General features: G+C 41.1%; 1 protein-coding gene across 4 annotated transcripts in view; it reads right to left on the reverse strand.

Moving 5' to 3' along the window:
• Window positions 1–8,699, reverse strand: part of OSBPL8 (oxysterol binding protein like 8) — a 153,887-nt gene extending 145,188 nt beyond the window's left edge. For all 4 annotated transcript variants that reach the window (XM_023257268.1, XM_023257267.2, XM_023257264.1 and 1 more), the window contains exon 1: window positions 8,321–8,699. The gene's annotated coding sequence lies outside the window, so the exon portion shown is untranslated. The remainder of the gene's footprint in view (window positions 1–8,320) is intronic.
• Window positions 8,700–13,605: the final 4,906 nt, after the last annotated feature.

The following is a 13,605-nucleotide window of genomic DNA, read 5'->3' on the forward strand; positions in this document are numbered from 1 at the left end:
ATCCCCCATCTCCAAGCAAGCACCTAAACAACTAAGGGCAACATTTACCCCCAGGCAAAAAGACATTCTGCTTCTCTAGAAGATAAATGACTAGGAAAGACTAAAGTGAGGATGCTGGCAGAGTAATAAACCCTTTTCATCTGGCATTTAGAGGGCCAACAGGCTGGAAACTAGCTCCTCTCTCTCGTACCTTAAAACTATGCTGGCCAATAGACAGGCCCTACCTTGTACTGTCCAGCCCTGAAATGCTGTGGCTAGAGTTCCTATTCAAAGAAAAAACTAGTAGGGAAAACAGTCCAAGGAACAGGGTGGGAGAGGGGAGACTCAGACCAGAAGCCCAGTCCTTCTTTCTAAACATGAATGGACAACCAAAAAACACCAGGGATATAAGGAAAACTAATCATGAAAAATAATAATTACAAAAACATAGAAAGTGACCAGAATGGAAAAAGAGATAATTGAAGAAACACAAAAGAACCTTATGTTTCAATAACCTATTTTACATATTCTGAAACTAAGAGCAGCAAGTATTACAACATAAAACAGAGAAGAATGATAGGAAAAGAAAAACAGAACAAGAAAATTCACAGATTACCCACCCAAAAATATCAGACAAAAAAACTAGGGGAAAAAAATCCCCTGAACAAAGAATCACAAAATATGAAAATAAAATGAGACAAAGATGATCAATCCAAGAGAGAAAATACCTGCCTACCTAAGAGCACATAGGTAAACAAAAAAGTGAAGGTTGGAAAATAACAAAGACCTAAGAGAATTTCTGAGAATTGAAGACTCTCATTTAGACAATAAGAACAACAGAGTGCCTAAAACAAATAACCAAAACAACAACCTAGGGGCACCTGGGTGGCTCAGCTGGTTAAGCATCCCTTGATTTCGGTTCAAGTCATGATCGCACGGTTCATGAGTTCAAGTCCAGCATGGGCTCTGTGCTGTCAGCTCTGTGCTTGGGATTCTCTCTCTCTCTCCCTCTCTCTCTGCCCCTCCCACCCTCTCAAAAATAAACTTTAACAACAACAACAACAACAAAACAAAAACAATCTTTATTAGGACAGAATAAAAAACAAATCATCTTTGAAAAAATAGTGAATTAGCCAACATATGGCTTCTAATCAGCACCCCTGGATGCTAGAAGACAACCAAGCAATACTTTCAGAGTTCTAAAGGAAAATTACTTGCAACCTACAATATTGTGCCCAGCTATCAGTCAAATGTTAGAATAGAATGGAGACAATTTGTACATAGAATAAGTTAGAAGTTTACCCATCAAACACACTTTTTCAGGAAGTTACTCAAGGACTCCAGAAAAAAGATCAAGTAAATTTAGAAAAAAAGATCTAAAATAGAATGGATTCAAGAGTACACCAAAAGGAAGTTCCCAGAAGAGACTTAAAAAGCAACTAGTGCAAACTGAAGCAGAATTAGAGGCAACTCCAGATAAATAGGGAATACAATATAAAGCACACTATGCCAAAGAATTGAGGGAAAGGGGAAACTGATTTTGACTCAGGTCATGATCCCAGGGTCATGGGATTAAGCCTTGCACTGGGCTCCATGCTGAGCTTGGAGTCTGCTTGAGATTCTCTCTCCCTCTCTCTCTGCCCCTCTCCCACTCACTCATTCTCTCTGTCTCTATCTCTGTCAAAATAAAATAAAAAGAAAACAGAAACAACATAGCTTCCTTTTTTGCATGTTCAGAAACAAACCTCTCCCATGAACTCTACCTCTCTCCTAAGAGGAGAAAAAGTCTTTTAAATAAAGCTAAGTGTCTTTCACTTTAAAGTAATTTCTTTCAGCTTAACTTGGTTAAGACAGTGGTTCTCTACCAGGGGCAATTTTGCCCCCAAGAGGACATTTAGCAATGTCTGGAGACATTTTTGGTTGTATGATCAAGGGGAGGTGCTAGTGGCATGTAATGGATAGAGGGATGCTGCTATACATACTACAATGCACAGGACAGCCACTCACAGCAAAGAATTATCCAGCTCAAAATATCAATAGTGCCAAGATGGAGAAACCTGTTTTGAGGGAACTCTTCAGACTTTTATAAAAGAACTTTCATAGTTTCTCATGGCTTCTCATTCTTATAATGGTGTCTGAGCACAGAGCATTCATGGGCACAGGAAGTATTATGATGGATCTAAATGTAGATCCATGCCCTCTGGGTCCTCATGGGCTTCAGAGTTTTAGGAGAGTCATAACGGCACAGGCTGATGAGAATATTATAACAATATCCAGTGGATCTATTAACTTGGTCCCACCTCAGCTCTTGCTGGTATGGATATTCTTAGGAGCTCAACTACCTATCCTAGGCAGCCCAAGCTTACAGTTAAAGCAATACTAGCTGCTTAACAAACCCCAGATCTTCCATTAACTTTACACAATTAAAATCTCTCATTAAAATTACAATCTATTATGGGTACACTCCTCTCTGATGTACAGCTTTCTTCCACATGGTAATTTAAGGACTCTAAATCCTTCCAATCTCATGGCTCTACCACCCTCTTAAGTGCTCCTGGTTCCTTGGATCGGAAAAAAAAAAAAGTTGGAGAAAGAACACCTGCTTTTCTGTCACTCTATGCTAAAGTGAAAACACATCATTTCCATTCACATTCCACTAGTGAAAATCAGTCACATACATGGCCCCACCTAGATGCAGGGAAGGATCACAAGGGTAGAGGAGAGAATGACAGAAATGCACTCCTAGCTGAGCAACTACTTCCCAGTGTTAATTATACTACAGCAAGAGGGAGTACCAACTGTGGTGGGCACTGAGCTGAATCTTACAGAGCTGCCCTCCCCCCGCAACAATTACTGCATGGTCCCTCCCTTCACAATAGTAGCCTCATGACAAGCTTGCTGGCTCCCACTCTGTTAACTTCTATTTTTTTCACTAGGATTATGTGAGAACTTCCAGATCTCTTTCATACTACATAAGAACCATGGAAAACTCTGGGCCCTACTCTGCCTAAATATACCCATCTTCTTCTGCCATGTCAGCACTAGACCACGTACAGGGCAATAAGCTAATAAGAGGCTGTGCAGGTTGTGAACTTAAGTAGTCTGGCTCCAGGGCCTATGCTATTCGGCCTCCTTAGATTTATAAAATAATAGGTAGTAAGAGAGTAATTCTATGATCATTAATAAATATTTATAAAGCCCCCACAACTTGCAAAACAGGCTAGGAACTATTACAAACTCCCCACTATGATGCACAGCATTGTTTTTTCTTTACTTTTGACTTGCTGATTTTAAGTGCTATTACAGTCAAAACAGGCAAAAATATACAGTAGCAAGGCTGGTCTTCAGAATTTCCTCACCCCCAATCTATACTTAAAAAATGTACCTGCGCCCTCATGTTCAAGGTGTTCTACCTGTTTACTCTAACCCAGATAATGCTACTTGGAGTGGACTGCTCTCTCCCCAGACCTACCATATTCCCACGCCATCAAAACTTACCTACCCAGATTTCATAATTTCCACAGGGGCCCGAGTCTTCTCTGTAAGAAATTATGTAATCTGATAAACTACTGTGGCACTTGGCAGTCAAAACACAAGTTGCTTTTTCAGTGGTGAAAAATTTCAATAGGATAGATTTCAATTACACAGATTTGTGACCCTCAAATATTACTATATAAAAATCCTCCGTGCTAAGTCTGTACGTCAGTCTTACCCTAAAAAAGTATGAATTCAAAAAATTTTAACAAGTCACCTTAAAAATACTATATCCACTATGTTCTTTTTTTTTTTTTAAATGTTTTTTAACGTTTATTTATTTTTGAGACAGAGGGAGACAGAGTGTGAGTGGGGGAGGGGCAGAGAGAGAGACAGGGAGAGAGAGAGAGACAGAATGTGAAACAGGCTCCAGGCTCTGAGCTGTCAACACAGAGCTCGATGTGCAGCTCGAACCCACGGACCATGAGATCATGACCTGAGCCGAAGTCGGACGCTCAACTGACTGAGCCACCCAGGTACCCCAACATGGCAAATACTTCAAACTAGTAACTGGTACATAGCAATCAACACATATCAGCTGTTAGTAGTAGTAGTAGTAGTAGTAGTAGTAGTAGTAGAGCTCCTGCAGGAGCTCTAACAATCTCCTTCTGAATCCATCATGTTTTTAACAATCCTAAATCAAAGGTTTCTCCTTTTTATGTGAAAAGAGTCTCCAACCCCAAAACCATTTCCTCTTTTCTTTGGTGGTTTGTGAATATGGAAGGTAGTAACTGGTGTCTTTATCATTTCAAAACTCCAGACTTTTTTTTAGTTTGTTTTTTTTTAATAATAAAATTCCCTTCCAAATATTATACAAAGGACAGATTGCTCCAAGGATTATAAACACTACAAAGAGTTCACAAAGTATAGTGAAAAATTGAGATTCATAACCAAATAGCTACCACAGCAAAAAGCTTAGATAAGAAATGATACAGAAGTCCATTAGCCTACTCAAAAAATACTGAATTCTAAAATAAAGCACACAGGTAGAGATCCACCATAGTTTATAGTCATTCAAATCACCAAAAACATACAGGATGTTTTGGGTAATTTTTTTTTCCTTAATAGCAGGAAAATCCCCTGTGTCTTCACAACAATGAACACATGACATGATAGGCATCGACTATTTCTTCAAAAACAAATTCTATGAAGAAGAAAAGCCTAAAGGCTCAGATTTTCAGCCACACGTATCCCTTACTTAAAGCTTTAAAAATTTAAGGCATCTAGCATTTTTCCTGGTAACATTAAAATGAAACAAGCCTCATTTCTGTCAGAAAACATTATGCTTGACTGAAAGAAAACTAAGCATCTAAAATTTTGATACTTATAAATTTAAAGGTAATTTAAAGGGTCAACTCAAAGATCAAGTAGATATGAGGTCATGATAAATACACCAAAATATTTTTTAATAATCTAAAGACAAAGATCCATTTTAAACAATTTAACATAAAGTTCTATGTCTTAGATATTGAAGTAGGCACTTCCATACACATTATGAAACCTCATTCTCCCAATAACCATATGGGATAAGGATTATGGTCTTCCTTTTACAAATGAGATAACTAAGGCCCAGTGATTTGCCCAAAGGCACTTACTTGTATAAGATTTAATCAGAAATCTGTTTCAAATTTTCTGAACCCCCTAGTTCAATGCTCTTGCTTTCAGTATACCACTGTCACTTCCAAAACTCAAGTACTCTAAATCTTAGTTCTTATAAAGTGTGCCAATCTTTTTATCTGGGAGAGAAAACAGTTATAAGGGGAAGAAAAATTATTCATAATTTACCAAAAAAGACTCACTGTGCTTAATCCCATGATTACCCAGTCCAATTTAAATGCTTTGGTTCATGCTGTCTACCCCCTTAAAACACCTGCTTATCTTCAGATATACAGCTTTCTGCAAAACCTAACTCACGAATTACCTCTTCTAAGAAAGTTTCCCAGTTATGACCTGCTCCCTTCCTCCTAATCCAACATCCTTCCTTATCACCTCACTCCTTGTATCTATTTCGGACTATATTATCACACACTCCTTTTCATTCTCCTGTCATATATCTGGAACTGTATGTTTTCATTCAGTAACTATTAAGCATCTGCAGAGTGGATGGTGAGCAAAAAAGACAGGCCCTTGCTATCATAGATGGTTTACAGGGTTTGCAACTTTAAAAAAGGTAAAAATGGGGCGCCTGGGTGGCGCAGTCGGTTAAGCGTCCGACTTCAGCCAGGTCACGATCTTGCAGTCCGCGAGTTCGAGCCCCACGTCAGGCTCTGGGCTGATGGCTCGGAGCCTGGAGCCTGTTTCCCATTCTGTGTCTCCCTCTCTCTCTGCCCCTCCCCCGTTCATGCTCTGTCTCTCTCTGTCCCAAAAATAAATAAACGTTGAAAAAAAAAAATTTTAAAAAGGTAAAAATAACATGGGGTGTAAGAGTATGATCAAGGACAAGCATTCATTTCTTACAAGGCCTCTGAAGAAAGCTTTCTCCCTTGCATACTTGATAAAACTTTTCAGGGAGGAAGAAGTCTGGAAGGTCTCAGATCAGACCTTCAACTTCATGCCTTCGAGAAAATGAGGGAATGGAATGGGGAACCAAGATAGAAAGGACAGATCTAAAATCTCTCAGGGGTTTCCCACACATGGACGTGAAATCTACCTCTACAGGTTAGTCCAGACATCTCTTCCTGAGTTGTATCCACAAAAAAATGATACTTTAGCTACAACTGCTCCTATCAAGCATCTCCACCAATCTCCTTGCACCCAGCCACCTTCATTATGCAGTACTTAGAGGCTTTTCAATTCAAATTGTATATATGCATTACATATACGTCATATTCACAAGGCACAAGCAGGACTTACGCCTTCTACTTTTGAACTCTTGATGCTCCAAGATCATTGCTATAAGTGTGTTCAGCTTGGGGTATAATATTCAAATATAATACTTCAGGTGTTGCTATTAGCATAAGAATTTTCCACAAAATTTGAAAACTACATCTAAGCATCAATTCCTATTTTGTCACCCATGCTCTAAGGAACCTGCTCTTGAAGGATTATTTCTAAACCAAGTTTAAATGTAGGAGGAGTACTCACTAAAGAAATTCTGCAATTTGCTCTTTAACAAGGCCAAATTTATAAGTGCCATAAATGTGCTATAAGAAACACATCTGATTGCCTCCAAAATGTAATAATATTCTAACTGAAAAATGACAGCAGCATCTTTCCCATATCACAGATACCACACTAATATTCAATAAGAAATAAACCATAGCCATTTTTAATCAAACCATTTCTAAGCAGCTGTAACGTATTGTGGCTCAAACGGTTCACATGGAAATTGACCGCAACAACCTAATCTCCATAATTAAAGACCTAAAAAGTAATTCTTATGTTTCATCTATTCCCTTTCCCGGCACTTTGAACAGGCATATTGTAGTCATCTCATACACAGTTACTAACAAAAAAGGGGCAACAAATATGTAAAATTAGCTATATCTTCTATAAAGGACAAACTGCATACCCTTACTCTCCCTTCCCCAACCTGTTCTATAAAACTAGCATGATCTTAATTTCACTGTAAAACAGGTTCTAGCAAGCATAAAAATTGACCATAGTCGCTAAGCATGATCAACTTTAGATAACACCTGATGGAATGAAGAAGCCCTAACAAGCAATTCACCCATGTCTCTCCACAATCCTTGCTTTCTTTGGAATCCTTTAAGGGAGGCAAAAACAAAAAACCAAAAAAAAAAAAAAAAAAAAAAAAAGCAAACAAACAAAAAACAACCACACACACACCAAACCTGTTTTAAATGATTATCTGAAAAGACCTAAAGTGGCATTAATTTGAGGCTAAGTTTCAGGGGGCATAAGTAAAAACTAATAACCCTACCATACATGGGACATTCTAATACTAATTAGAAGTCACTCAGCTCCTCTAGGATTAGAAAGGCAAAAACTTCATTAAACTATTGAACGCAAATATGCTTACACCATAAGTTAGAGAAGTTTTCCCATCTGTTTAAATAGGCGCCCAAGTTATCTATTATTTCAAACAGCATTTAGATAAAATGAAATTAGGCAAGTTCCCCAAGGCAGATGTCTTTCATAAGGAAGAGTGTGTTAAATGACTTTTGTGAATGGAAAATCTGCAAGTACTGTTGCTTCACTCAGCTGGTCTTGAGTGGGTGGCTCAATGAACCAGAAGCATGCTCCATTGGAAGCTCCTTAGAACCGGATTCCACCCTTGAGAAAAGGCTTGGAAACAAACAATACATTTAAAAGTACAGCAAAGGCTTCGCCTTCCTCCCATGTTACAAGGAGGCCACAGGAACTGAGTTGAGAGCAACAACACCGTGTCACCGTGTCGGCTCTGCAAGGGCGGGTGCGGTCTGCGGTGCGCGGCACAGCCTCCTCTAGGGCTGTCACAGGAAAACTGGAGCCTCGCCTTAACCGCACCAAGTGACAAAGCGCCACCTCTCCCCCGGGCGGGGGCTTCCGGCGAGACCCCGAGGTCGGCCCAAACTTCGGGAAGAGTCACTCGGGGCAGTCAAAATGCTCTTACCAACCCCCCCCCTCCCACCGCCCCTTCCGCGGCTATGTAAGGTTTGCAGACGCACGTCCTGTGGGCCCCAAAATACTCCACCCCCGCCAGCCTTTGGAATCCCCCACTCCGAAAAGGGACAAAGGAGCCAAAGAGGAACTCTCCGGCTCGGGGAGTCCCCACTGGCCCGAGCTCAGAACGTGGGGATGGGGGTGCAGTCTCCCGGAGGGGTGCGGACCCCCCCCCCGACCCAGGGACCGGCGTGACACTCACCGGTGCGGAGCCCCCGGAGAGGCGGGGAGGAGCAGGCCGATTCCTCCGGGGCCCTGCACGCGCCCGGGCGGACCCCAACTTCTCTCGGCTGCTGTCGCCGGAGGCAGCTAGGGCGCGAGCCCAGACCGAGGGCGCTGGCTCGCGGCCGCGGAGGCGCTGCCGGCTCAGCCCGCGAGGGGGGCGGGAACTCGCGGCCCGCGGTCCTCTGGCCAGGGCGGGCTCCACTTTCCCTCCGTCCGCCCGCTACTGGCTGCGACCACTGCCGCGGCGAAAGCTAACGCTGCAGCCACTCGGGCTACAGCTCCCACCACCGCCTGGCCCCGAGCGCGTCGCGGCCTAATGTTGTCATGCGCCGCGTCGCCGCCTCTCTCAAGCACCCACAGCCGCCAAGATCCTCTACATTCGGGCGCCCTCCCCCTCCAGGCCCCGCCCCCAGCTCGCGGGCTCCAGCCACCAGCCCCCCTCCCCTCTTTCCCGTCACGTGACGGCGCGCGGAGGCGGCCGCGGAGACGCCTCCCCGGCGGGCCGGGAGGGAGTCGCGCGGGAACAACTGTCAACACCTAGTTCTGCCAGAGTCTTATCGCATCCGAATTGCCTCCGCACACCCGAGGGCGGCTTCGGGATTCGAGCCCACCGCCGCCCGCCCGTGATCTACTGAGGCGTGGTCTGGACCGGTCTTGCAGGGCCCTGCCTAACCTGAGAAGACCGCACAATAGAGCTCACTGGTATTGGCCCAGGACCCCACGCCCACTCGGAGGCCGGGAGGCCCGAGCTTGAGACCCGCCTCCCCAGCCTCGGCTTGACTAAAGTTTTAGACAAACAAAGGAAAAAAGAAGGCATCGTGGTGTCTGGCTTGAAAAGCAGTAACAAATTGTTCCTATTTCTAGTACCACGTTAATTGTGGCATTTAATTTACTGTCTTCCTCATTAGAGTTTGGTGGGTTTTTTTTTTTTTTTTTTTTTTTTTTTTTGAGGAAAGGATGGTGTGTCTCAATCACGCTGGGATGAAAATAGCCTAGCAAACTTATTTTTGTTCCTAGTCAGGTTCAGCATCCTTCGTGCCAGTTCTACAGTCATTAAGTCTCACAATGTGTTAGGTTGGTGGCAGTTTAAACAGATCCACAGGATTTGGCAATTCGTTGCAATTTTAAAATAAAGCCTAATCTTTTTTTTTTTTTTTTTAAGTACCTAACTTTTGGACGTAAACTTGCTTTCCTTTTAAACCCAGGTCCGAGGAACTCTCCCCGCCTACCGCTGGTGATGAGAGGAAAAGAATAGAAATGCCAATCGCCAGAGGAAAGAAAGTAACAATACAGAAATGAAGGAAGTAGAAAAGCAGAAAGATCGTAATCAAACCCTGCTAACCATGCAAGCACATGAGAAAGTTTTCTCAGTTTGTAAGTCATTTTTCCTTCTGGCCCAGAACTAAGGGTTTTTGCTTAAGCATGTTTTATGCCCTCATTACGTTTTCTTAACAAGACCTCAAAAGGCATTCTGATCACCTGGATACTTGAATAACCAATAGAGTTTGGCCTATATGATCGTAATTATCAATGTATTTCATGGCACACTAAGAAATAGACTTTAGGACTCACCGTTATTTCACGTGAAGAAAGAAAAATACTGCCATTTAAACTATGCAAACCACTGATATTTTTTAGGACACATCTTGAATTCAGAGATGTTAAAATGTGAGAAACAATGGGTCTTGGAATCTATGAGATGCTGTAATGAGCTGGTGTTCCAATGAGGGAAAGATTCTACAGGTTCTGTTCTGAAGTCTGAGGTACTGTATTTGTAGTTCAAATAAATACGAGAAAAGTTTTATTATTGTGTGAATGACACTAACTCAGTAACTTTGGAGTTTGGCATCAGATTGAAATGTCTTCTATTTTCTAGAGCACTATTTTTTAAATTGACTTAAAATTCAATTTTATTTTTTAACAAATAGGCTGGAATGGAATAGAATATAAAGATCAGAGTACACATTTAGTGTGGACAAGAAATTGCTTTGTGAAATTTTTGTTTCATTTGTGTCCTATGTTGTGATTTAAACTGTGTTTCTTAGTGTGAGTTGCAATCAAATAGATTTGAAAAAGAATGGTCTTGGAGCACAAATAACATGCAAAATATACCCTCTGGGCTCTGTTTCTCTGGTTCTTTTCCTTTACTCTGGGAACTAAAACTACAGATCAGTAAAATAAGGCAAATCTCCTTGACAATCCTCTCCTGCGTCAGCCCAAATTTCTTCTCTTGGTTGTTGAAAATAAACAGTCTTTTGTTGGAACGGAAAGCACCGTTCTGGAAGCAAGGTGGTGGTGGTTTACAGACTCTGCTAAGTAGATGTGTGACTGGATGAATTACTCTCCGCATATCAAGCTCTGATAAAAAGTAGGGAGTTGGTGGGGGGGGGGCGCCTGGGTGGCTCAGTTGGTTAAAGCGTCCAACTCTTGGTTTTGGCACAGGTCTTGGTTTCAGCTCAGGTCATGATCTCAGAGTTTGTGAGTTCAAGCCCTGCATCGGGCTCCACACTGATGGCTGAGAGTCTGCTTGGGATTCTCTCTCTCCCCACCCCCCCCTCAAATAAATAAATTAATTTTTAAAAAAAAGTAGGGAGTTGGACTATATGCTGTTTAACCAATGTTATTCAACCTTTTTTTTTTTTCAGTGAATGATATTCACATTGGAAACAAACAGCCAGGATTATGCAAATTATTGTCTAGCCTGACTACCTATAACTGCTATCAACCACACTCAAAAAAAAGTCAATGCAAGTTCATGAAAGTGAAGATATTATGGGACAACAAACGTAAGTATATCTTTTGTAATTGTATTTTAACTGTTGCTAGTAATAGTTGCTTGTCATGAATGATGATTTTGACATACCTCACAATTGATTCCAACAAAATGATGTATCAATACATTGCAAATGAGAAATACATACTTTTCAGATCCTTTCACATCCAATATCATATGATTTCAGGAAATGATCAAACTAGCATTTTGATGTAATCACAACATAAACAGAAACTGTAATGTGTGATCCTGTGCTATAACTGAAAAATACCCTAAAACTCCCATTTGCTATGTTTACATACCCTGCAAGTTTGCTACTCTTAAAATTATTTTGAGAATAATATTTTTAATAAAACTTTTTAATATAATTGTCCAATTTTATTATAACTATTCCATTTTTTTTTATTTTTTTTCAATGTTTTTTATTTATTTTTGGGACAGAGAGAGACAGAGCATGAATGGGGGAGGGGCAGAGAGAGAGGGAGACACAGAATCAGAAGCAGGCTCCAGGCTCCGAGCCATCAGCCCAGAGCCTGATGCGGGGCTCGAACTCACGGACCATGAGATTGTGACCTGGCTGAAGTCAGACGCTTAACCGACTGCGCCACCCAGGCACCCCTATAACTATTCCATTTTAACTCCAGTAAGAATCTCTTACGCCTAGTGTTTAATTCATTGTACATTTCTGACAATGAGAAGTTCTTTTTCCAAATCAGTTAAAGCACTGACAGGCACGATAATTTTTCCCACAGAATATGCATCATCCCTGACCTAGAATGAGAGAGATTGGCTTGAAGTTGTTTTCTGTTTTTTTGTTTTACTTTTGCCTATCCATTTAGACATTTATGTTGCCAAAGATTGCTAATGAAGATTTTAGGTTAAAATCCTCATTTTCTCAGAGAAGATTAACAGCAACCTCAAACATAAATAAGGTATTCAATACAACTTTGAAGATAGATTTGGTAGATTATGTTATTACTCTTGGCCATGTAACTTGCTCTAATGAATGGCTTATGAGCAGATGTAACACATGCCAACTGCTTTTTTGAGTGCAACATTCAGGTCAATCTCTTGGTCTTGTGCTGCCTGGCCATGAGAAAGGCGTGTTCCAAATAGGGTCTCAGAATGAGAAAATATGTGGAGCAGACCTGAAACTGACCTTTAGAGCAGTACACCAGCAGCTGACCTGCAGCTACTAACATGAAGCAAGAGTGAATCATAAATATTTGTTGTTCTAAATCACAGAGATTTTTGAAATTGTTATATAGTATAATCTCACAAATCAGCTTAAGTGAATTTAAGCCAACAGATAAGTGGTTCAAAGGCTAAATGCACTGTAGAAAATAATAATCTTCAATTTAATAAAACAAAATAATAGACATCTACAAGGTGCCTGGCTGGCTCAGTCGGTTAAGTGTCCGCCTCTTGGTTTCCACTCAGGTAATGATCTCATGGTTTGTGGGTTCGAGCCCCATGTCAAGCTCTGTGCTGACAGCACAGAGCCTGCTTAAGATTCTCTCTCTCTCTCTCTCTCTCTCTCTCTCTCTCTCTTTCTCCCTCTGCTCCTCCCTCACTCAAGCACATGTGCATCCCCAGACTCCCTAAATTAATTAATTAATTAATTAATTAATTAATTAATAGACATCAACTAGATATGTGGTAAGCACCCAACCAAAAATTTATATTAGGGGCTCCTGAGTGGCTCAGTCAGTTAAGCATCCAACTTCAGCTCGGGTCACAATCTCACAGTTCATGAGTTTGAGCCCTGTGTTGGGCTCTGTGCTGCCAACTCTGAGCCTGGAGCCAGCTTCAGATTCTGTGTCTCTTTCTCTCTCTGCCCCTTCCCCACTCGTACTCTTTCTCTCTCCCTCCCTAAAAAGTAAACATTAAAATAATTTAAATAAATTAAAATTTTTTTATATTAAAAAAGTAGTCTGGGGTGCCTGGCTGACTCAGTTGGTTAAGCATCCAATTCGACCCAGGTCACAATCTCGGGGTTCGTGAGTCTGAGCCCTGCGTCAGGCTCTGTGCTCACAGCTCAGGGCCAGGAGCCTGCTTCGTATTCTGCGTCTCCCTCTCTCTGTGCCCCTTCCCCAGCTCACACTCTGTCTCTCTCTGTCTCAAAAAGAAATAAACATTAAAAAAAAAGTCTATTTGAAAAATCTACAGATTTTCTTGCAAAGTATTTACATATTGATTTTAAGTATTTCTGTTTAATATTATTTGTCTTAAATATCCCTCAATGAAAATTTGGATAATAAAATACAAAGAATATAGGCTTGTATTTCTGGCAATATTATGGCTTATATACCTCACTCAGGGATCACACTGGAAACAAAAATCCTGGAAAAATGTTTTAAATTCTATTAAATGTATTGATTAACTGGTAATAAAGAAATTAGTAGTTCAAAACTGGAATGAAGGCAGAAACCTAGATAGAGAGTTTCACTCCAAATGACCCCAAGGGCATTTGCCAAATCCAGTTAACA

Source organism: Felis catus, chromosome B4 (assembly GCF_018350175.1).
Source record: "Felis catus isolate Fca126 chromosome B4, F.catus_Fca126_mat1.0, whole genome shotgun sequence".
Taxonomy (NCBI): Eukaryota; Metazoa; Chordata; class Mammalia; order Carnivora; family Felidae; genus Felis; species Felis catus.